Raw genomic sequence first — 21,986 nt, forward strand, 5'->3', positions numbered from 1 at the left:
TAGTACCATGATACCAAAAACACATGAGGATTTAATCCATCATCAGTTGTCATCTGGTGTCAGCGGAAATACGTCCTCTTCCATCCCTGCGCCCATGGGTGTCTCCCCACTGTCTGGATGTGTAGGCCAGCTGCCTGGGGTGACCTGGCAGGACTGCAAACCCCACGCATCCATAAGAGAGGCATCTACCACCTACACTCAGAGCTGAACCCTTGCAGACACTGAGGGGCTGAAGCCCAGAGCCCAGGGCCCGACACGCCACATGTGTTTCAGCATCCCGGGCAGAGCACCGCAAACCAGGTCACTGAAAACAAGTGACATTCACTGTCCCCAGGGCTGGAGGGTAGAAGTTCGGAACCAAGGTGCTAAGAGGGCTGGTTTCTTCCCAGACTTGTCCTTGGCTTGCAGATGGCCACCCTGTCCCTGAGTCCTCACACGGTCACTCTCCATGTCTTATCTGTGTCCTAATCCCTAATCCCTCCTGTTTTAGGGACACCTGTCATACTGGAATAGGACCCTTCCCCATGACCACACTGGACCCTAATGACCTCCGTCAAGACCCTGTTTCTAAATAAGGCTGCAATCCGAGGTCCTGGGGTTAGGATTCCAACCCAGGAATCTGGGGCGGGCACGGCTCATTCCAGACCAACTGCCTCGCCTCCACGTGGGGTCTGGCAGGTGGCAGGCGATCGCCAGCACTCTCGGCTGGCAGCTGCATTGCCCAGTGCTTGTCCCCACGTCATCCTCCCTCTGCACGAGTCCATCTCTGTGCCCAACTCCTCGTCTTCACAAGGACGCGGTCACAGCAGATTAGTGTCAACCCAGTGACCTCACTTAAACCCAACCTCCTCCGTAAAGCCATCACGTTCTACGCACTGCCAGCTCCGACAGCAACATCTCTTCTGGAGAGAGGACGCAGGTGAACCCAGCACGGCGTGCCTGGCCGTCCGTGAGCCTCTCCAGGGAGGGGAAGTGTGGTGATCCACACACCTCTTCCAGAAGGCAGAGCAGCGCCATGCTGGGGCTCCCAGAGCCTTCCTAGGTCTGCAGATGTGCATTTTGCCATCAAATCTGGTTTTTCTCTCTAAGGAGAGACCCGCCCCAGCCCTGTGGGAACCGCCCAGATGCCTCAAGCAAGGATGGTGCCATCAAGGGGCCATGATCCCAGGGGACAGGCCAGGCAAGCACCCAAGGACTAAAGAGGCGGGGAGAGAGGGAAGGGCCAAGTGCTCTACCAAGCCAGACTCAACGCTAAGGGATGAGGAGGATAGAACGGCCATCTGGGATGGGCATGTGGCACAGCAATGAAGTCATCGCATACTGGAGCACCCGGTTCAAATCCCACCTCTTGTTCCAATCCAGCTTCCTGCTCATGCACACCCTGAGAGGCAGCAGGTGATGGGTCCTGCTACCCACATGGCAGACCCAGAACGAGTTCCAGGCTCTTGGCTTCAGCCTGGCCCAGCCCTGGCTGTTGCAGGCATTTGGAGTGTGAACCAGTGAATGGAAGATCTTTCTCTCTGTCTCTCTGCCTCCACATAAAATAAAAATAAGCATTGTTTTAAATGACCACGTGAGCAGAGAGGGCACAGACTTGCCAGAGCTGCATTGGCACACCCGTGGCTGGGCTCTTTACATGTGCACAAAGGGCATGGTGGCTGGGGGAGGGGAGGGGCCTGCATTCCTAAGCAGCTTGGACAGAACGAGCATTCCACAGGACACAGGGGCCCAAGCCGCAGTGAGAAACCACTCCTCCTCAGGGCCACAGCCACTGCCTGCAAGGGTGACTGCCTGAGCCTCAGGCCCTCAGGTCTCCCCAGTCCTGCCACCCAAGCCACCAGTGGCAACTGCTCCCTGCCCCCATCCTGGGCAATGCTGCCTGCTGGGCTCTTTGGTGGTGAGCTGGGGGGAGAGGGGTGGGAGGGGAAGGGGATGCTGGAGGTGGAGCACAGAACCCCCTCCCTACTTACTGAGACACAACACAAAGGCAGGCATCCGCAGGAGGCCTGGGTCCTAGGTTAAAAATAATAATTACTAGAAATGGCAAAACCCTGGTGACGAAAAGCAGGCTGCAGGTTGCTAGCGCCCAGGGGTGTAAAAAGCCTTATTTCGATACAATTGTCTCCTTTGCAAATCGACATATTAATCACTGCTTATCCAACCACTAGCCCCGCCCACCACCTACTTCCTTGCAAATAGAGCTCCCCTCTCACCAAGTCTTGCTCTCCCAGCCTCGACTAGGGCTGAGGGCAGGGTACTGTTTCGCTTCATTAGTACTTCATGGACATCCCAGCAGAGGAGCTCAGAGAAAGGTTTCCCTCCCGACTAATGAAGACACACAAGGCAAAACTAGCATCCCTGCCCACCATCAGATGAGGTTACCTGAGGATGTGATGCCTGGAGCAGTGGCAGCCATGATGAGGGGACAAGCTTGGAGGGGAAAAAAAACACAAGCCAGGTGGTTTTTGTCCCACCATTCTTCTTCCCCAAACCTTAAACTGAGCTCATGGCTAGATATAAGATAGATCCTTGTGGCTACAAGCCGGGCCCCATCTGAACCCCAAGTCCAAAACCCACAGCCAATGCTCTCCTCCCCAGCCTCTGAGCAAAAGAGGGAAGGAGATGCCACTTTCTCTTGTGTGTGAGCCCCTCCCCACACACTCCCATAAGCACTTTGCAATCTAATTGACCAATGACAGTGTCAGCTATCACCCCACACTTGCACCCGCCCTGGCCAGTGTGGGCACCCATTTGCTCAGGACAGGCTGAGTTTACATCTGGGATTATCTGGGTTAAAAAAAAAATAATAACTTTAGCTCTCTTTGTGCTCTCCTAACCCAGGATCTCCCACTAACCCTCACCAAGGTGGGAAGATGGATGGAGGGACCCCGCAGGGCTCACGCCAATCCATCCCACCTCAGCCACACAGCCTGACCCACCGCAGGTGCCTGCTACACTGAACCAAATGTGAACAGGCTAAGAGCCTTAAGTTAAAAGGATTAAGGCAACCCAGCAAACTGTGGGCATAGGGACTGTTTGTGGAGGGGGGAAGAGTGGAAATTGGATGCCTTCCCAGAATCCCTGCATCTCACCACCGGCCCGCCAGCAGGGGCCTGCGTGAGTGTGCCCCCACCCCCCACCCCCAGCTGTGTGAAGCAAGCCCATGGCCCAGGTGGCTCAACACAGAGCCCACAGCAGCTTCCCTGGACAGCAGAGGGCTGCTTGGCTGGGGCAGACTCTTGCATAGCCGTTAAGTTGCCACAGGGGAAACCTGCATTCCAGATCAGAGAACCTGGGTTCAAGTCCCAACCGTGCTTAATCTGGCTTCCTGCTAATGTGTGTCCTTGGAGGTAGCAGGTGATGGCTCAACTAACTGGATCCCTACCACCCACATGGGAGACCCAGGTTGGGTTCTGAGCTCCTACTTTGGCCTGGCTTTGTGGGCATTCACAGAGCCAATCAGCAGATGAAGGATGGCTGTGTGTGTGTGTAAATGTATGTGTGTGCCTTTCAAATACATAAAATTTAAAGGGGGAGGGACCGGCACCATGGTGCCGTGGGTTAATCCTCCACCTGAGGCGCCAGCATCCCATATGGGCACCGGTTCTAGTCCCAGCTGCCCCTCTTCCCATCCAGCTCTCTGCTAAGGCCCGGGAAGGCAGTGGAGGATGGCCCAAGTGCTTGGGCCCCTGCACCCGCATGGGAGACAGGGAGGAAGCACCTGGCTCCTGGCTTCAGATCGGCACAGTTCCAGCCATTGAGGCCATCTGGGGAGTGAACCAACGGAAGGAAGACCTTTCTCTCTGTCTCTCCCTCTCACTATCTGTAACTCTGCCTCTCAAATAAATAAATAAAATCTTTAAAAAAAATTAAAGGGGGGGAAAAAAGCTTTTTTGCTCCTGAGAGAGCCAGAGGGCCACAGAGTTAAACTTCATGCTTGATCTCAATGGCTCACCGACCTCACAGCTCAAACTCCTAAGTATTGCAGCCGAAGTCAGAAGAGTATGGCAAAGGCCTGTGGGTTCTCAGCTAGCGGTGAGATCATGACTTAGCCTACCCTAAAGGCAGGCCCTAAAAGGGAAGAGCAGGAGAACCATGCTGGCCCCACCCGCTCTGGAGGGAACCACATGCATTCTTTCTGAGTAACCTCAGGGCTCAGCTGTCACCGCCAGAGGTAGGCAGATCCCCATATCTGCTCTGTCTCCCTCACAGAAGTTCTAACCATGCAGGCATCCAGAAAGTGCCCAGCACATAACAGACACTCACTAAACATCAGCTCCCTGCGAGGGACTCAGATGCCGAAATGCAGAGGGGGGAAGGAGCTGTGTGCGTGCTGCCGCTTCCCACGATGGCCTGAAAAGCATTGTGTCAAAGCTTCCTAAAACTTCCATGCACGGACCACGCCAACACAGCCAGCCTGCGTAACCTCACATTCGCCTCCCAGCGCTCCCTCGGCTATGGGAGCCAGGACGGGGTGGGCTGGATGTGCCCAGAACCTCAGCCTGACCCACTGAGGCCCACTGAGCAGGGGCAAGCAGGAGTTGTAGCACAGGGCTAGGGAACCTCTGTTCCACCACGGGTCATTTGGATGTTTCCAACATCATTCGCGGGCCACACAAAATTCTCAACTTACAAACCAGATTACTGTAGATTTGCTGAATTTTGAGTCCCACCTTGGCAAGGCCGGAACACATGATTTCGAGGGCCTCATAAGGCTGGTGGGCTGGGGGTCCCCAGCCCTGATGTAAGGTACAGAAGTCATCCCCCTGGACACCTGCAGTGGTGACAGGTAGGAATGGCCAGGAGGGGCTGAGGTTCCAAGGAGATTTATTTATTTATGTGAAAGGCAGAGTGACAGAGAGAGAGAGAGCTACCTATCTATTAGTAGATGCATGAGTGCAATGGGGCTTCATGTGGGTCTCCCAGGGGATGGCACTTGGACCATCTTCCACCGCCTTCCCAGATGCATTAGGAGGCAGCTGGATCAGAAACGGAGCAGCCTGGACTCCAATCAGCACCCATATGGGATGCCAGCAGCGCAGGCGGCAGCTTAACCCTCTGTGCCACAGCGCTGGCCTTTTAACAGAAGGCTGCCGCTGGCCAGCCAGGGGAAGCATCTGGGCCATGTACTTCTCGGGGCAGGATTCCCACACCAGGCAGAGGGTTGACAAGGTGGCCTGCAGACACCCCTGGAGCTTAAAACCACAGGAACAGCAGACGCTGAGCAGGGGGAAAGCTGGCGCCATGCACGATGTGGAGGCTGAGCAGCAGCTGGGACCTATATGGGCGCCATTCTGGGGAACCCGGAAACACATGCCACCCGTGAGCTCCTGGCCTGCGGCAGGAAGGGTCTGTTTCCCGGGACAGGGCCCACCCTCTGGCTTCTCGTGAGAGATGGAGCCCCAGGGCAGGGGCCTCCCCACCTTACACGACTGTCTCCAAGGCCCCTTGCAAAGGTTCTCTAAGGGTAGCCTATCGCCACCCACTATCTGGAGGCTTGTAAGGTATATTCTTTCCATCTTATGGAGCATTCCACTTGCAACTGGTTCTGTTCCAGTTTTGTTTATGCTAATTAACAAACTCATATGTTTCAGAACTCAATGACTTCTGAGAATAACTGACCATGCAGGGGACACAGCCATTGACGGTGACCAAAAATTTTCCAGCTCATAAAGCAAATTCATTAGATGAGACAGAGACTTCCAGACCCAGGACAGGCAGGGCCTGTGCTACACCCCTGTTGAGCAGGAAGCAGCTATGGGAGATATGATGATTCTACACCCTTCAGCATCCCTTAGGATTAAGGTCTGGAATCTCTGAGAGGGGAATGATATAGGTGGGCAGAAAGGATAAAATCGATTAGATTTGTGAGCTGGAAGACCACCCCCCCATGTAATCTCATGCCCCTACCTGATCCCACCTGTATGCCCACCTGCCAATCAGACGACGTAACCACCCCCCTTGGGAGTGAATAAAAGGCCTGGAACACAGTGGGTCCTCCCCTTGTTGCCCCAGACACGTGGCCCATTCGCCTCTGCCCTCCCTCTGCTTTCCTGCCCGCATGCTTGCTCCACGTGGCACCCAGCCTGCTCTCTGCCTGGTATGGACCCAACTTAGTTTCCAGCCTTCTTTCTCCCTTAATTAAAGCCCTCACTTTCCTGTGCATTTCTTTCACTGAATAAAATGCTTAAAAACTTAAAAAAAAATAAGATAATAAATAAAAGGTCTCACCAGAGTGGGCATTTGGCAGAGCGGTTAAATTGTGGCTCGAGATGCCCATATCCCATACCGGGGGACCTGGTCACAGTCCCAGCTACTCCACTCCCAGATGGCTTCCTGCTAAAATGCCTGGGAGGCAGTGGCAATGGCTCAAGTACTTGGGTCCCTGCCACCCACGTGGGAGACCTGGATGGAGTTCTGGGCTCTGAGCTCCCACCTGGCCCAGTCCTAGCTATTGCAGGCATTTGGGGAGTGAACCAGAAGATGTGTCTGTCTTTCAAATAAATTGAAAATTAATTAAAATTCAAAAAATCAGCAAAAAACTTCTGCCCAAGGATGCTCCTGCCGTCTGGCTACCCCCTCCCTGCCCCCACTTTCTCATTTACGTGGCCCCAAGCCTGAAGCATCTCTTGGGATGGGATTTAAGCCAGTAAAGAATAGGGGGTCCCAGCATCTCCCCAGGAGTCTACAGTCAGGAGGACCCTGACCCTCTAGACTTCCTATGCCGGTTACTTCCCCGGTGGAGAGGGGGGTCTCTTAGACCACGTGTCTAGTAGTGTCTGGTGTCCAAAGCCACGATGGGCCTGAGGTTTCCAAATTCCAGGGAAGATTCTCCCCTACTCAAGTTCAGGTCCAGACAAAAAGCTGCCACCACCACCACCCCGTGCCATTGGACAGACCGACCGTGTCTGTCCAGGCATGCGCTTGAGGCAGGGCTGTGCATTCTGACTCCCGCTCCCATCTCTAGTCTCGAAGGAGGCTCTGCCACCACAGCCGCAGCTGACCCTCCTCACCCCTGCTGAGATCCCAGGGGGATTCCCTCACGACCCACGAGCTTAGCTCTGCTTTGCAAAGCTGCCGGTCATACTTGCACGTGCTCCTGGGTACTCTGCAGCCGGGCGGTTTGCAAGGTGTCCACAAAACTGTGGCGCAGAAGGTACCCGAAAGCAGGGCTGGGTTGCCCACATGGGGCTTGCTGACCTCTCGCCCCACATGACTAACTGCCACACCCCTGCAGATCTGCAAATGTGGCCGGACCACCCGCTGCATGCCAGGCCCTGTCTTAGGGCCTAAGGACTCAGACGTGAAAAGGCACTTCTGCCTCAAACACGTCAGCTCCGTGAAAACGAGGGAGGCAGGATGGGAGGGGTCCGCACCGCACTCCTATTCGGTTTGCATTCTACGCTGTGCAGGGCTTGCTTTGCTTTTATTTGTGGTTTCGGAGATCCACGTTTTGTCTCCCCAGGTCAATGCCCATGGCCGGAAGCAGGCTCCCAGTCTGGCCGGCCCTGTACCGGGTCAGCACTCTGCTCACTGCGTCTGTTAGCAATGCAAACCTCTCTCCCCTGACTGTAATGTTTCCCGCTGAAGCGCGCTCACGGCTGTCGCCAGATCCTGCCAGCTGGGCCTCCAGCATGACACAGCATCCCCGCCTGGCTTCCCTGACAGGCGGCCTGGTGTGACAAAGGATTCTCCGACAATGGGAGGAAGAGAGCTGCTCCTATTGTCTACAGCATCCCCCTCCATGGTCACGGTCACGCTCACGCTCCGGGGCAGACGGGTCCCCACGCCCACAGCCACAGCTCCTGCCCACACTTCAAGCTTCCACCTTGTGCGCAGTATTGTCCGTAGCACCACAGGGCCATCAGGCCATGCCACCAGCAAGTCAAATCCAAAGCCTGTGGCCCTGAACCCACCCCAACCCCAGCAGACCAGCTCCGGCAAGCACAAGTTCACCCTGGGTTAAGGGCTGCCCCTACCCAGTAAGACAGCAACCTGGGACTCAATGCAACTCCTCTCTCACTTCCCTAACCTGAAGCTATCACTGCAGATTCTCTTCTCCGCCTGGCTCCAGCCCTAGTCATATGCCCTGGCTGCAGACCTCCTCCCTGGTGACCTGGACACTGTAGGGAGCTAGTTCTGCCTCGGCCAGCTCCCAGTCATGTCCCCTTCTGCCCTGACAGCCCCACTCTGCTGAAAGCCCCTTCCTCCAAGCTTTGCTTGTGGGCTGAAGGCCAAGGTCTGAGTGCTATCCACCAGGCCGCCCTTGCATCTGACCTCACTGCTTCAGGTTCCTTCCGCCAGCCAGGCTGCCTCGTGCCCCTGCACCTTCAGGCCTGCCCTCCCTTCCCCAGGGCCCCTCCCCGGGCTCCTCTCCTGGCTTTCCTTATATTCATTAAGATCCAGCTCCTGACCTGACTCCTTCGGGAAGCCCTCCCTGATCTCAGAGGCCAGATCCTGCTCGCTTTGTCTGTGCTGCTGCAGGGCTCTGGCTCTTCACCACCACAGTGCTCACCACACCACAACGAAGCGAACCACCCAAGCGTCTGTGTCTCCCACCGGACAGCGGGCTCCTGAGGACAGGGGGCTGTGTCTGCTCACTGCAATCTCAGGGTCTAGCACAGTGCCAGGCACAGCAACGGAACCCAACAGAGGGACGTCCATGCTGACGGCAGGAGCATCAGCCACACCAGTGTGGTCTGCCCCATCCCACCCCAAAAACACACAGGTCCCCTTTAAGTACTTGTGGGCCATTGTCCCAGCTGAAAGCTTCCTCCACCTGCTCCCAAATTCACCTCTTCCACAAAATCATCTCAAGGTGACCCCATTCCACATATCATGGCTTTGAAACGGCCTCCTTTATCCCTCCCGCTCCTGGGCAAGTCGGCATTTGCGTCTGGCTCTGCCGCTAGATTTGAGTCAACAGCAGACACAAGGAAGACCTGAAAGGTTCAAGCTCCAGGCACTGGATTGGAAGTCAGAATGTCAGGGTGCAGAGCCCTGTCAACAACCACAGACTCAACTTCCCCATGTGCGAAATGGTAATAATGGTGGCAGCTTATTATAAAGGGCAGATGGGATCACGCGTGCGATATTTTGCAAAATGTAAAGCTGAATCACATGTAGGGTATTGTCACAGTCCCCCTTGCCAACCAAACCCTACCCAACCTTACTGTTCTCCCCTGCAGTACCTGGGTCCTTCCTTGAGTCAGTTGAGAATCGAATGATTTCTACTCTTTCTAGAAAAACATACGACACCTGGGCCAACACTTCCGGGGAACTCCTGAGAACCCTGCCGCAGACTGGAAAGCCCCAGAGCACTCTTCCGAGTGCCAGAGTCCCCAAGCCCATCTCCTCTCCCAGAGACTCACTCCTCTGTTGCTGGAAGCCAAAGGTGCAAGATAAGGCAAGAAGGCCAGTCCTAAAGGAAAGCATCCTCAAGGGGGAAAGGGGAACCCTAAAACTTCTCCCAGAACCAGAGAAAAGGCAAGAAGGAGGGGTCCCACCCTTAGGGAATGAAGGACTCAACTTTTTTCCAGAAGGCATCCTGGTGTAGAGACAGAAGACGCAGGGTTTCCTGTGCCACTCTGCCAGGGGCTCACAGGGACCTTGGGTAAGTCACTTCCCTCCTCTGAACCTTGGGCCTTCTCACGGAGATCAGATCCTGTGCCCCCCACCCCAGCCCCACCCCAGCTCTGGGAGACACAGCCCCAGGACGCGTCCATCCTCACCTGTTAAGAACCACAGCTCGGCCAGCGCCGCGGCTCACTAGGCTAATCCTCCGCCTAGCGGCACCGGCACACCAGGTTCTAGTCCCGGTCGGGGCGCCGGATTCTGTCCCGGTTGGCCAGCTCTCTGCTGTGGCCAGGGAGTGCAGTGGAGGATGGCCCAGGTGCTTGTGCCCTGCACTGATGGGAGACCAGGAAAAGCACCTGGCTCCTGGCTCCTGCCATCGGATCAGCGCGGTGCGCCGGCCGCAGCGGCCATTGGAGGGTGAACCAACGGCAAAGGAAGACCTTTCTCTCTGTCTCTCTCTCTCTCACTGTCCACTCTGCCTGTCAAAAAATAAAATAAAATAAATAAATAAATAAATAAAAGAACCACAGCTCAACTGGGCTTACCTGAGGCACAGGCAGAGGTCAGTAAATCAGCCTGGTGATAGCGCAGGGAGAAGGCCTGCTGTGGCCAGGGAGTGCAGTGGAGGATGGCCCAAGTGCTTGGGCCCTGCATCCCATGGGAGACCAGGGTAAGTACCTGGCTCCTGCCATCGGATCAGTGCGGTGCGCTGGCCGCAGAGCGCCGGCCATGGTGGCCATTGGAGGGTGAACCAACGGCAAAGGAAGACCTTTGTCTCTCTCTCTCACTGTCCACTCTGCCTGTCCAAAAAAAAAAAAAAAAAAAAAAAGGCCTGAACTCACCTGCAGCAGGAGGCAGGGCAGAGGGGGGCAGCAGAAAACCCAGGCCTGGAAGTGCATAGCTGAGCTCAGCATGAGCCACAAAGCCCAGAGGTGGGGGGTCCAGGCCCCAGCCCCGCCCACCCCCCACCACTCAGAACACCAAGAAGGGCTGCCACACGATGGGGAAGTTTTGCAGAAATGTCGTCAAGCGCGGGGAATTCTCAGAACTACACCTTGCCTGGCTAGCTGTACCTCTCGTCCCTGCTCTGGGATTGCTCTCCATCCTGACCACCCACCTCCTGCACCCCCCGCCTGCGCTGAACTGCAAGCAACAGGATCTGAAAACAAGGCCCATGGACCCCCAAACCAGTACAAAACTGGAGGACAATGACAGGAATCGGAGAAGAGAGCCTGGGAGTGGGTAAAAAGCAGGCCCCTGTGAAAACTTCTACACAGACCTGTAGGACAGAAACCCAGTGCAGGGTGGGCGGGAGGGAGGCCTCAGCCTCCCGGGGGAATCACGGGACATCACAGCGGGTGCCTGGAGAAGCTCACTGCTCAGACTCCAGCAGAGTAATTCCCCCCCAGCAACCTGAGGCTACACAAGGACACACCTCTGGGCCCACCGGGACAGTCCACACAGCCTGAAGTGGGGGCTGACTCGGAACAGTTGGGGGCGGGGGTTCAGAGAGAACCATTCTTCTGCAAAGGGCCATGTGGGATGTTTATAGCATCATTCACCAGCCATACAAAATTACTAACTTAAAAGTCAGCCTGCCACAGATTTATTGAATTCCAAGTCCCGTCTGCAGTAGCCTTGGCAAGGCCAACCCCAATGATTTTGTGGGCCTTATAGGGCCCACGGGCCAGATATTCCCCATCCCTGTAAGAACCAGCACCAGGGACCCCTTGCAACCAACGTATGAAACTAAGTTCCGGGGTGAGTGCCCTAAAATGTTTATGCCCCATTTTCTGCTGTAAGCTCTACTCTCGTACTACAACCTATTCCTGCTGCCCCAGCTTTGTGAGCTCACACACAGTAGAGTCTCCAGGAGCCTCCTCAACCCGGGCTGGACTTGAGCCCTGACATTCACCTCTGCAGGTAGAATATGTCTTTCGAATGAAGCACATGTCAGGGACTATGTGTTAAAGCTTCTTTGTGTGTACTTCTAGATACACAAACATGTAGGTGTGAATGAATGGCCAATCTGAACACCCCTCCAGGCTATCTCTGAGAACCTTCATGTACCTGAACTCTGAGCTCCTTTTGGGCTTCAGGGAGTCTAATCTGGAATGGCTTCTCAGAGGCCCACATTGTAAATCCAATGGCTGGCACCTGTGTTGTAGTACAGCCGGTTAAACCGCCATCTGTGACATCTGCATCCCATATATGATTGCTGGTTCAAGTTCCAGCTGCTCCACTTCCAATCCAGCTCCCTGTTAATGTGCCTGGGAAAGCAGAGGAAGATGGGACATCCAGATGGAGGTTCCAAGCTCTTGGCTTCAGCCCTCCCCTGGATTTTGCAGTCATTTGAGGGAGTGAACCATGGATGGAAAATCTCTGTCTCTCCCACTCTCTTTCAAATAAATAAAAAGTAAATATTTTAAAAAAATTAAAATCTAACGGCTTTGAAACCAGTAACTAAACAATCAGCCTTGGGGGGCCAGCGCTGCAGCATAGCAAGTAAAGCTGCCACCTGCAGAGCCAGCATCCCATGTGGGTGCCAGTTCGAGTCCCGGCTGCTCCACTTTCTATCTAGCTCTCTGCTATGGCCTGGGAAAGCAGTAGAAGATGGCCCAAGTCCTTGGGCCCCTACACTTGCCTGGGACATCTGGAAGAAGCTCCAGGCTCCTGGTTTGGATTGGCCCAGTTCCAGCTGTTGCAGCCATTTGGGAAATGAACCAGCAGATAGAAAACCTCTCTCTCTCTCTCTTTCTCCCACTGCCTCTCTGTAACTCTGCCTTTCAGATAAATAAATAAATCTTTAAAAACAAAAATTCGCCTTGGATTCAATAAGGACTCATGAACACACTCACATGGACACAGGCATGCCTTGCACACACGTGTATCACATACATGTAGTCTATGAATACATGGATGCCTAGAAGCTGACTTCCGTTCTCCAGCAGCAGATGAGTACTTGAGTGACAGCAGCATTGCAGACTTCCGCTCTTGAACAACTGTTCTCCCCAGAAACTGCTAGCAAACCCCAAAGTACACAAAGGATATGCATGAGCAGGGTCCACCTTCTCTCAGGTTCACCACTCTGCTGATGTCAAGAATTCACTTGCTAAAGAAGGGATCACTCCTATTTAAATAACAGGCATAGCTCCCCGGAAGGGAAATCCCAAACCAGGAAGAAGGTAGTGCCCTTGATCTTCAATGTGCACATCTGTAAAACGGGGTTAATATTCCCCCCGCCCAGAGGACCCTGGTAATAAATGCAGTAATAGGTGGTGATGGTTGGGGGGATCCTCCCCATAGACAGACAAGCATGTTATTACTCCAGCAATCTGTACACCACTGAGGACACGACACCCCGGAATGCGTTACAAAATTACTGCCTCCGCACATGCATTATCCAGGGCAGACACCCGACCCAGCGGACAGATGATCTGTGTGTAAATCTAATCCTGCTTCAGACAGGCCCCGGGAGTTTCCTCAGGCAACCCCGGCGGCTCCGGTGCTGCCTGTTCCCGTGTTTCCTGAGTTTTCCTGAAAGCGAGGCAATCGCCTGCCCGAGCTCCGTCCGAGCCGGGATTCCTGAGGTTTGTGGCCCAGACCAGCAGCGCCTAGGGCGGCTCCTTCCTCCCCGCTCCCGCCCCGCGGCGGCGGCGCCCTTACTCTGTCACTTTCGCCCTGCCAGAAGCTCCCGCAGCTCCCTGCTAGGTTGCAGGGCCCCCAGGCCCGGAACTGAGCCCCGGGCCGCAGGGTCTGAGCGCTGGGCTGCAGCCTGCGGTGGTGGCTGGCGCGGTGGGGCAGACTAGTGGCCCGACAGTCCCCAGACCCGAGACTGGGAGGGGGCGCGGGGCGCGCTCCCTCCAGGATCTCTGCGGGCGGCGGCGCGCGCGCGCGCGCGAGCACGCGCACCCAGCGCGCCTTGGTGCAAGGGTCAACGAGCCGGTCTGGCTGGCGGACGCGGGGCGGGGGCGACTCGCGCAGGCCGTGGCTCCTCCCTGCCGGGCCGACCGCCCCCCTCCCAGGCGCCGCTGCGCCGGGTCGGGGGCGCGGAGGGAGAGCCCGTGCGAGTCAGCAGCACTGAAGGCCGGAGACTCCCGCACGAATGATGGCAGCACACGACCCCAGGGTCTCCCCCATGCCCTCTCCCAGTCGCCGAGGCCAGCCCGACACTAAGCGCGGTGTACACGGCGCACACACCGCAGGCGGGGAGGCGACGCCTCACTCCGGGGCGGGGACGCAGGCGGTGCGGCCGTTCAGCCCTCCCCCTGCACGCCGCGCCCCTCCCCGCACACACCCACCCCCGGCCGCGACCTGAAACTCCCCGAAAGCTGACAGAGTCAGCGCCGCCCGGGACTAGGGGCTCGGACCCCGACCGTGCCGAACGGCTGTGGAGCGAAACGCCCGGCTAAGACGCGCGGTCCCCGGGACCTGCCTTCCCCGCCCCCCGCCCCCAGCCTCCTCCGGGCATCGGCACGCGGCCCTCCCCGGTCCCAGACCCGAGCCGCAGCCGCAGCTCCGGCCCCCGGCCGACGACCCGCACCGGGGCCGTCACCTGCTCTTCGTGCTGACGCGGCCGCTCGGGGCACCCGCCACCGAGAGCTGGCTGTTCAGAGGCTGTCAACTTCACCCCGCTCCACCAGGCGGATCTGTTCCCCGGGCCCGATTACACCGCGGCGGCGGGAATGATAACAATAATAACAACAATAAACCAACGGAGTCGCCCAATCGCAGGGAATGGCCAAAGCGGCGAGCACACGGGATCCACCAGTTCGGCTGGGTCCCCCCGCTCCCATCCCCCGCGCGCGCATCCCAGGGGCTCCCGGGGACGGAGGGAGGGGGCCACAGGCTGTCTAGACGGCAGCCAGCCGTCCACAGACCGCCGAGCGCGCACGCACACGCGGGCAGCCGGTGGCCGGGCGGCGGGGCGGGTGGGGACGCCGTCTCCGAGGCCCTCGGGCGGCCCTGGCCCCAGGCGGCGCTCCCTACCTCGCCCGAGCGCGGCCGAACAGCTGCAAGTTTGGCCAGTGCTGAACCAACTGCTCGATGCAGCAAACGCCGGCTTCACAACAAAAGGGAGAAGAGCCACGTTCGCTCCCTTCCTCCCCGGGTCGGAACCCGGCACATGACAGCAGCTACACCGCGCCGCTCCGACGCGAGTCGGGCTCCAGCCGCGCGCCCCCGAGAGCCCCCCGCGGCGTCCGAGCCTCAGGGCCACGGCCCCCCCCAGCCCGGGGCGGGGATCGCTGCAGGGAGGGGAGCGAAGCCCGGGCAGGGGCGGGGGCGGGACGGAGGAGCGCAGACCCCCACGGAGTGGTGCGGGGGTCGGCGGCGGACGCCCCGCGGGCCGGGGCGCCGGGAGGGGGAAGGGGGCCGATTGTCTGGGGCGGTTTTCCCGGATTTATCGGAAAGCATGCGCACGTCACGCAGCCCTCCCCTCCCGGTCCCCGAATCGATCGCAAGCGCAGCCGACTCAAAAGGGGGACGGACGCGGGGGATGCTCACCTCGGGGTTCCGGGGGCCGCCGCGCCAAGCCCGAGCCGGGGGTGGAGGAAGGGGCAGCGAGAGGGAAGGGAGCGGCGAGGCTCGGGAGAGCCGGCTCGTGCCGCGGGTTCGGCGCGCCCCGGCCGCCGAGGCGATGGTGCGCCCCAGCGCAGGGACCCGGCCGAGAGGGGCGGGAGGGAAGGGACTGAGGGAGGGAGGGGCGGACGAGGGGAGGGAGGAGAGGAAGGGAAAAAACGATCCCAGTTCTGACACCGGGAAAGGGAATGCGGGAGAGTGACGTGCAGGCCCCGCCCTCCCCTCCGGCCACGTGCGCGGACTTGAAAGGGAAGAGGGCGGCGGGAGGCCTGCCGGGAAACGTAGTCCGCCTTTCTTTCCCGGATGGCGGGCCCGGGGGAGCCGGGTGCGCGGGGACGCGGGGACTGCCCAGGCTAGCTGCGCCCGAGCCCGCCGCCGCGCGCCTCCATCCGCCTCTCGGCCCCGGCGCGGGCCTCTGCGCTGGGAGAACCGAGAGCGGTCCGGGCTTGCGGGAAACGTGTGGTTTTAGAGAAGGGGAGGCATACGTGCCTAAGGCGCAACGTCGGCCCCGGCGGCAGATACGAGGGAGGTGCGTGTGCGCGCTGGCCCCGGTGGCGCTGTCCACGTTGCGCTGAGCGCCGCCGTAGGTTACTGAGACGCAGGCGTTACCACGAGCGCAGGAGCCGCTCCGAGGCAGGGGCGGGACGTGGTCATTAGATATGCACGTTGCAACCAATTAATTTTCCATTGGCCGTGCTAAGGGCTGGAATTTGGTAACTGGGAGAATCGTTGGCATTGGATGATTCAGTAATCACATAGCCAGATCACCAATGTTTGGGTTAAACCTGACCTGAGCTTGACACAGAGAGGTTTCTAGGAGAAGTGTTAAGATACTGCGCGCTCCCTGAGCCAGGACGTTACGGCCTCACTAGAGGGCCTGTCCTACCCGGTGTAGCTGCTGTAGAAATCACTTATCAGTTAATTCAAATGAAATCTGGTGAGCACTTTCCCCAGACTAGGGACGGCTGGGAATACGCTCGGGTAGTCGTGTCCGCAGGGACTTGGGTCTAGCATAGCCGCGAAGCAGAGGCCATGCAACAAAGCTTCACTGAGGGCTAAGCACAGAGTGATATGGAAACCCCTGAGGGAGCAGCCAGCCAGAATGGAGGATGGAACGGGGAGGGAGGCAGCCTTGGCAGTCTTCCTGGAGGAGGTGGCACTTGTGGGAATTACTAAGATTTCTAACAAAGGCAAAAGATGGGGTGAGCATCTGACTAAGGCCCCGGGGCACAGAGGCTCCAGGTGAGAGAGAAGAGAGCGGACCCCGAAGGTCCTGGCAGTCTGCGAAGGCCAAGGCAGGCTGCTGGACTGGGACAGGGAAGGGGCAGGGCTGGCTAAGGGTGAGTTTACAAGATGCCAGGGGCCTCACAGGAGGCGGGGCTTGATTGGACCTAGGTGGATAGGTGGGATTTTGTTTTATGTAGCATCCTATGAGCCAAGCGGTGGAAGGAAAGCTCACACATTCACATCCTGTAGGGCAACTCGGAGGCTTCATGCTGCCATGGCCTCCCTCCCCTGGCCCCCGGGGGGTGGGTCGGCACCCAGAGACTTCAAAAGCGACTCATCCCCAACTGTGAACAGGGTGGGTGCCCCAGGCAGGTTACTTGCCTGGGAGCCAGGAGCTGCCGCCTCCAGCCAGCCTGTTCCTCTTGATTGGTTTTTCCATCTTACCATGTAGGCCTCATGGGCCGGGCAGTGAGTTATTTTTACGCTTTAACATCTGGACAGTTTCCTGGGTTTACTAAACTGTGAGTAATAGTGCTGGAGTATCTCCATTCAGCAGATTCCCCTGGGCTTACCTTGCTGTCAGCACTGGCTTTGCACACCGTGACGGGCGCGCCACCTGCGAAGGAAATGAGAATGGAATTGTCTGGGCCCAGGCTTTGCACTTGCTTCTCGTCACACCTCCAGAGGTGACGAGAGGCTGAGGATGCGCAGAACGGGCACCATCCCTGGAGAGCACCTGCCTCGCTCGGGGCTGGGTGCCTGAGCAGTGGGGAGAACAGGCTCTCCAGGCAGCCTGAATCGTGGATCCTGGCTCCATAACCTTAACCTCCAAATGGGTGACCCTCGGGCCGCTCACTCAGCAACCTCATTGGCATTGTGGGAGCCAATGAGGATAAGGCATCAAAGCTGGCTGTGTCCCTGCAAAGTGCTCAGTGATGGCTGGGTCCCCTCTTTGTCACAGAGCCTTTTGGACCCACGAGAAGGACCCCTGAGCAGTGCTGGTTTGAGTCTCGGCTGCTCTGCTTATGATCCAGCACAAGGTGGCCCAAGTACTTAGCCCCTGCCACCCATGTGGAAGACCCAAATGGAGTTCCAGGCTCCTGGCTTTAGCCTGGCCAAACCCCAGCCACTGAGGTCATTTGGGGAGTGAACCTGGATTCGATTAAATCTTAAATCTTTAAAAATAAATCAATAACTATTTCTCCTTTCTTCCCACTCCTCTCTGCTCCACCCCTCTTCCCCCACCATAGCCTTCTGGGAAAAGTTGCTGTCAGTGCACACATTTGGTGAAGGCCTGCAGGGAGCCCATTGGCATGCTGGGGGGAGGGAGGTGACCTGCCTTCAGGGCTGAGAAGCCCAGGCTCACACCCAGGCTGACACCCAGGACACAGGCGAGCTACTGGCCCACTGCATGAGGGTCACTGTCTGTGACACAGGGATCCATGGGAGGAGAAAGCTGCTGAAAGGAACATGAGTCTCATCCACTTGTAACTTCCTGTTGGGGGGTGTAGCATTGGCCTAGGGTCCCGCAGAAGTGGGGGGAGCACTTGGCCCGGGGAGCGCCTGCGGCTTCAGCGTGCAGCTTGGTGGCCACTGACCCTACATAGGACGGAAGTGGCCAGTCCGGCGTCTGGGCTCTGTTCCTGCGGTGTTGGCCTGGAGAGATAACACCTAGATAGGGCCTGGTTAGATTTCACCCAGCCTCATCTCAGCTTCCACTGCACAACCGCAAAGAGCCACACCTGAAAGGCAGATGCAAAGCGATCCCCTAAGGCAGAGCTGGTGGTGTAGGAAGGCTGTGCACAGAGAATGGTGAGAGGGAGAAGAGCGAAAGCCAGGAAGAAATCAACCAATGAACACTTGTCAAAATGTTTGTGAGGCCGGTGCTGTGGTGCAGCAGGTAAAGCCACCACCTGCAGCCTGGGAAAGCAGCCAAGGTGGCCTAAAGTGCTTGGGCCCTTGCACCCACGTGGGAGACCTGGAAGAGGCTCCTGGCTTCAGCCTGGCCCAGCCCCAGTCGTTGCAACCATTTTGGGAAGCAAATCAGCAGATGGAAGATCTCTCTCTCTCTCTCTCTCTCTCTCTCTCCCTTCTCTCTGCAATTCTGCCTTTCAAAGAAATAAAATCTTTTGAAAAGTTTGTTTATTTGAAAGGCAGAGAGAGACACAAAGATCCCTTCCCAAATGCCCCCCACAGCCAGGGCTAGGCCAGGACAAAGCTGGGATCCCATAATTCCCTCTGGGTCTCCCACGTGGGTGGCAGGTACCCAAATACTGAATCATCACCTGCTGCTCTCAGGTACCCATTAGCAGGAAGCTGGATTGGAAGTAGAGTAGCCCAGACCTGAACCAGGCACTCCAGCACAGGATGGGGGTGTCCAAGCCTCCAGACGCCCACCCTAAGCGGTGGATATTGGGAGCATGGTATGAATAAGGCCTGGCCAGGCCCAGTGGGGAACAAAGCATGTGAATGCGCTCCCCAGTAAACCCTTCCTGCTGGGCAACTTTGCTCTCGGCCTCTGTTTTCCCAGGCCTGGACTCTGTGTCCTCTGAGATTATCTCCCGATCTGAAATTCTTCCTTCAAGAAGCTTACAATCTCAGTAGCAAAAGAAGCCATCCAATTAAGTAGCTGAGAAGATGAACTGCAAGTTGTTTAATTCCAACAGAGTAGCAAGGGTTTGCAGTCCTCATTAAACAAGGCCCTGAACGTAAAACAAGCAGAACTTATCTTGCAAGACTCAGAGACAGCGAGTGAAGCCCATGACTCATCAGACACTCATGGAGGCCCTCAATGTTCAAGGTCAGACTCACAGGTCAGTGGCAGGAGCACCTCACCACTGTCATGTCCTTGACGAGGCCAAGGCAAAGATAACCCCCACCTCTCTGCAAAAATCAAATGTCCTTCCTTGTCAGGCCATGTTCTAGAAAAACTGAAGAAGTCTCAGCTGATCCTGGGGCCACTGGCAGGGCTGGACTTGATGACCTTGACTCCATCAGATGTACTGACCCACTCAGATTCCTTCTTGCAGGGACCTGAAGGAAGAGGCTGAGAAACCTCTGCTCATTGGTGATGGTTCTTGAGGTATAGGATTGTGGCCAAGATGGGCCAGGTACAAGGCCATAAACAGAGAGGACATAGGGCCGGCGCCGCGGCTCACTAGGCTAATCCTCCGCCTTGTGGCACCGGCACACCAGGTTCTAGTCCCGGTCGGGGCACAGGATTCTGTCCCGGTTGCCCCTCTTCCAGGCCAGCTCTCTGCTGTGGCCCGGGAGTGCAGTGGAGGATGGTCCCAGTGCTTGGGCCCTGCACCCCATGGGAGACCAGAATAAGTACTTAGCTCCTGCCATCTGATCAGCACGGTGCGCCGGCCACAGTGCACTGGCCGCGGTGGCCATTGGAGGGTGAACCAATGGCAAAGGAAGACCTTCCTCTCTGTCTCTCTCTCTCTCACTGTCCACTCTGCCTGTCAAAAAAAAAAAAAAAAAAAACAAAAAAAAAAACAGAGAGGACATAGGGAAGGGAAGAGGAAGGAAGGCGAGAGATGCCTAGAGCAGCCCTGGTTCCCAACTTTTTTGCCAATTCTCATCACAGGATGCTCTATTGTGCCTCTCTCGGATTCCTGATCTGTCTGCATCCCTACACTAACCTCTCCTCACCTGTGCCATGTGGAATGGGCTCCCCATCTTTGCAGTCCAAAAATCCACACCCAGAACAGCCTAAAAGTGAGATGTGCAGAGGGAGGCTTGGGCAGTGAGCTGCTCTGGCTAGGACTCTCCCTTCCTGAAGACAACTTCCTTTTCTATCCCTGTTAATGATTCTTGTCTGCTAAAATCTTATCCTGAGATATCTGCAAACTTCAATCTGTTTTCAAAGAACAATATCTAATACATATATTATCGGAACAATTACTGTTTGTCAGGGGACGTGCAGCACATTTTAGGGCCTTATCCAGTGTAGTCAACATAGTAACTTTTTTAAATAAAGATTTATTCATTTGCTTGAAAGGTAGAGATACAGAGAGAGGGAGAGAGACAGAAAGAGAATCTTCCAACTGCTGGTTCACTCCCCAAATGGCAGCAATGCCAGGGGCTGGGCCAGGCTGAAGCTGGGAGCCAGGAGCTTCTTCCAGGTCTCCCACATGGGTACAGGGGCCCAAGCACTTAACCATCTTCCACTGCTTTCCTAGGCGCATTAGCAGGGAGTGGATCAGAAGTAGAGCAGCTGGGATGCGAACCAGTGCCCATGTAGGGTGTCGGCGCTGCAAGCAGTGGTGCTACACCATAATGCCCCAACATACTTTTACCTGGGAGAATCTGAGCCTAGGAGGGGTGAAGGAACTTGCCCGAGGCACACAGCCACTAGGGAGGTGGTGCCGCCCGCCCTGGGACTGCAGACTTCAGGGCTGGGGAGCGTCACCACGGCCCCCCATCTTTGAACATCAGCCCCCAGCTTCTCCAGGTCCCCAGGGAGCGCCCTCGTCCAGCTGAAGGAAATGTTGGGGGCACTGCTCTTCCTCTCAGGTGCGTTTACTCTTCCTAGAGGTATTCTTTTCTTTTCACATGGGGCTGCAGAGATGCGGTGCCTATGTTGTCTGTATCTGGTGTCTCAAACGATTCCATGCCTTAGGAGAATGAGCCCTGCTCATTGCCTTCAGCAGTCAAAACCAAGTTTCAATCCTACAGCTTTAAAATGCATTTGCTTTACAGCTAGGTAGGAGTAAGATCTGGGGTTCTGTCATAGGGAATGTTAATGGACTGCATATTTCTCTATTTCAACAACAACAACAACAAAAAAAAAACCCAGACAATAGGATTTTTGGATGCTTTCACTATAAGTAAATGTTAAGTGCTTGGAAAGATAATTATATTTACTCTAATTGGATATTATACCATGTATATGTAACAAAACATCACATAGTATCCCATAAACATGCACAATTTTGATGTATGTTAAAATCTTTAAGCAATAAAAAGAAATAAATAGATTTTCTGGTGTTTATTATTTATTTTTCTGTTTAATATAGACAAAATTTTACAAATAAGTGATTCAAAGCTCCTTTTACTCTTAAGGAAGTTTACTTTTAACCCATTTCTTTATTCAACTTTTAAAAAATAATTTTGTTTTCAAGGCCAGCATTGTGGTGCAGTGGGCTAAGCTGCCACCTGCATCACCAGGATCCCATGTCCCAGTGTCAGCTGGAGCCCCAGCTGCTTGGCTTCTGATCCGGCTTTCTGCTAATGTGCCTGGAAAAGCAGCGGACAAAGGCCCAAAGGCCTGGGCGCACACAGCAGACCTGGATGGAATTCTAGGCTCCCGGCTTCAGCCTGGCCCAGCCCTTTTGAGAGTGAAGCAGCGGCCAGAAGATCTCTTTCTCTCCCTCTTTGTCTCTCCCTCTCTCTTTGTCACTCTGCCTTTCAAATAAATAAAATCTTGTTATTTTTCATTTTTTAATTTTAAATTCAGAGGCAGAGGCAGCGGTCTTTTATTCACTGGTTCACTCCCCACATGCCCAGGACACCCAGGGCCGGCTGGAACCCGATCCAGGTCCACCGCAGAGGCTGCAGGCCCGAGTACTCGGGCTTTCCGGGGTGCTCAGGAGCAG

General features: G+C 56.2%; 1 protein-coding gene across 7 annotated transcripts in view; it reads right to left on the minus strand.

Moving 5' to 3' along the window:
* Positions 1-21,986, minus strand: part of CTIF (cap binding complex dependent translation initiation factor) — a 301,086-nt gene that overhangs the window by 270,447 nt on the left and 8,653 nt on the right. For 3 of the 7 annotated variants that reach the window (XM_017344168.3, XM_017344167.3, XM_051851238.2), the window contains exon 2: positions 16,956-16,999. The gene's annotated coding sequence lies outside the window, so the exon portion shown is untranslated. Of the gene's footprint in view, positions 1-13,242; positions 13,737-14,565; positions 14,959-15,081; positions 15,353-16,955; positions 17,000-21,986 lie in introns of those variants that run through there. The other 4 variants (XM_070050194.1, XM_051851239.2, XM_051851240.2 and 1 more) reach the window with 4 other exon arrangements.

This window comes from Oryctolagus cuniculus, chromosome 10 (assembly GCF_964237555.1).
Source record: "Oryctolagus cuniculus chromosome 10, mOryCun1.1, whole genome shotgun sequence".
Classification (NCBI taxonomy): Eukaryota; Metazoa; Chordata; class Mammalia; order Lagomorpha; family Leporidae; genus Oryctolagus; species Oryctolagus cuniculus.